We start from the raw sequence: 2,812 nt of genomic DNA, 5'->3' as shown, positions 1-2,812 counted from the left end.
CTCGATCGCGCCGAGGAAACTTCGTAGCATTTTTTACTTGTTTTATTTTGTATTTAGAGACCAATCAATGGTGCCGCGCTGAACCCTCATTATAACTTTGTACGGAATACGATAACCTAGCATATGGGATTCGTTGTGCTACACGTTGCTTTTCGTTCTGGTTCGTTAAACGAAAACGTGAGTAATAAATGGAGCTATCCCATTAGGACTTTGGAGTAAAAAAGTAATTTCGTGCGAGATATGTCGAATGGAGACTACATTTACTTCAATACTTGCCAGAAAAAAAAATTGTGTTCTTTTCATCTTCAGATTAATAAAAGCATATAAAAGTGGAAATTACAACGAAAGGAGTGATAGAGATGATCAATGAAACAGTTTTATGAAAGAAGTTTGCATTCATCCGTTTTTTGAGTTTTCTGTAAAAGAAAACTATTGTGCCGCCTTTGTCTGTCCGTCCGCACTTTATTCTGTCAGCACTTTTTCTGTCCGCACTTTTTCTGTCCACCCTCACATCTTAAAAATTACTGAGCCTAGAGGGCTAAAAATTGGTATGTTGATCATCCACCCTCCAATCATCAAATTTTCCAAATTGCAGCCCTCTAGCCTCAGTAGGTTTTATTTTATTTACGGTTTAAGCTAGCCATAATCGTGCATCTGGCAACGATATGGAATAGGCCACCACCGGGCCGTGGTTAAAGATTCATGGGCTGTGGCTCATACAGTATTATACCGAGACCACCGAAAGATAGAACTATTTTCGGTGACCTGATTATACACTGTACAGAAAACTCGATTGCGATGAAGAAACTTCGGCGCATTTTTTACTTGTTTTTTTTAATATCCAACCAATCATTTTGTTTTTATTGGTTAAGGGACACTACAACCAAGTTATTTCGCTACGCCTCTCTCCCCTCTGATACTTTGTTCGAACTTATTAAGTTAAAGGTCTTTACGGGCTTACTCCATATAAATGCAGGCATATTGTTAGCTTTGAAAATAATAATTATAAAATAAAGATCTTTCATATTTAAATTATGTCTGCAAGACAAAATACTTGGGTCTTACTGCATTTTCATGAGGCAGAATGAATTAATATATATATATATATATATATATATATATATATACATATATATATATATATACATATATATATATATATATATATATATATATATATACATATATATATATATACATATATATATATATATATATATATATATATATATATATATATACATATATATACATATATATATATATACATATATATATACATATATATATATATATATATACATATATATATATATATATATATATATATATATATATATATATATATATATATATATATATATATATATATATATATATATATATATATATAGTCTCGGTAATTGGGCGGCTACTTGGAAATCTTAGCTTAATGATAAATAATATTGCCAAGACCAGGAAGAACATTCTTTATTGTACGAGCTTTCGAGGTATAAAACCTCATCATCAGGCTGAAAAAACCGACAAGGATGAGAATCAATAAAATTACAATAAAATGAATTGTCATAATAAATCTTGAGCAAAAATACTAACGAAATATATAAAATGAACAAGTAAATACAAACTAAAGGGGTGAGACGTAAAATAACGAAAAATTAAAAACACAAACATAAAAATATGAAAATAAAACTAAGGTGAAATGTAAACAAACTACCACTCACAAAGTAAAATATTTAACGACCTAATTGAGTACCTACTATGAAATTACACGATAGCTAGTAGAATACCAGACGAGTTGTTGTTCAATTCCGGCTTCATCTTTTTAATAGTCAGCGACTCTGAAATTAAAAGGTCCAGTTTATTTGAACAAAAAGACAGTACCCGAAAATCCAGGTCAGTAAAAGGATGGTCCTGTGCTAAACTGTGTTCTCTAATGGTAGAAAAGGGTGGTTTGGAAAGGGGAAACCTAATTCTAATAGAAAGACCTCTGTGTTCCAAAATTCTGTGTCTGAGCCAGCGGGAACTGGATCCCACGTATCGCAGACCACACTGTGAACAAGTGAACAAGTAAACGACGCAGGAATTAAGGTTCACAGGCAGAGTAGGCTTCTCTCTCAAAAGTGATCTTATTGTAAAAGGATTACAGAAAACAAACCGGAAACTAATTTGAGGGAAACAATGCTTAAGTAATTCTTGTCACTTTTTTCGGACCATATAGCTACTATGACCAAGGTAAGGCAATTTAATGTACTTTACATCTTTACTAGCAGTACTATACACCGGTCTGGGACAAAACTTTTCATTTAAAAATTTTTTCAGAACTTTGTAAAATACAAAAATGGGATATGAGTTTTCAGAAAAATAATTCTGGAGGAAAACCATATCTTGATGAAATAAATTAAAATCACAACAAACATTGTAGGCTCTATTTATCAAAGTGCGTATTGAGTTCATCTTATACAACTTTGGCGAAAAACTGAGGTAATTCAATCCCAAGCCAGTGTGATTTTAAAGATGTAAAGTATATTAAATTGCCTTACCTTGGTCATAGTAGCTATATGGTCTGAAAAAAGTTACAAGAAATACTTAAGCATTGTTTCCCTCAAATTAATTTCCGGTTTGTTTTCTGTAATCCTTTTACAATAAGATCACTTTTGAGAGAGAAGCCTACTCTGCCTGTGGACCTTAATTCCTGTGTCGTTTACTTGTTCACTTGTTCGCAGTGTGGTCTGCGATACGTGGGATCCAGTTCCCGCTGACTCAGACACAGAATTTTGGAACACAGAGGTCTTTCTATTAGAACTAGGTTTCC

This window comes from Macrobrachium rosenbergii, chromosome 43, assembly GCF_040412425.1.
Source record: "Macrobrachium rosenbergii isolate ZJJX-2024 chromosome 43, ASM4041242v1, whole genome shotgun sequence".
In the NCBI taxonomy this organism is placed as follows: domain Eukaryota; kingdom Metazoa; phylum Arthropoda; class Malacostraca; order Decapoda; family Palaemonidae; genus Macrobrachium; species Macrobrachium rosenbergii.
Note: the sequence above shows the minus strand (reverse complement) of the source record.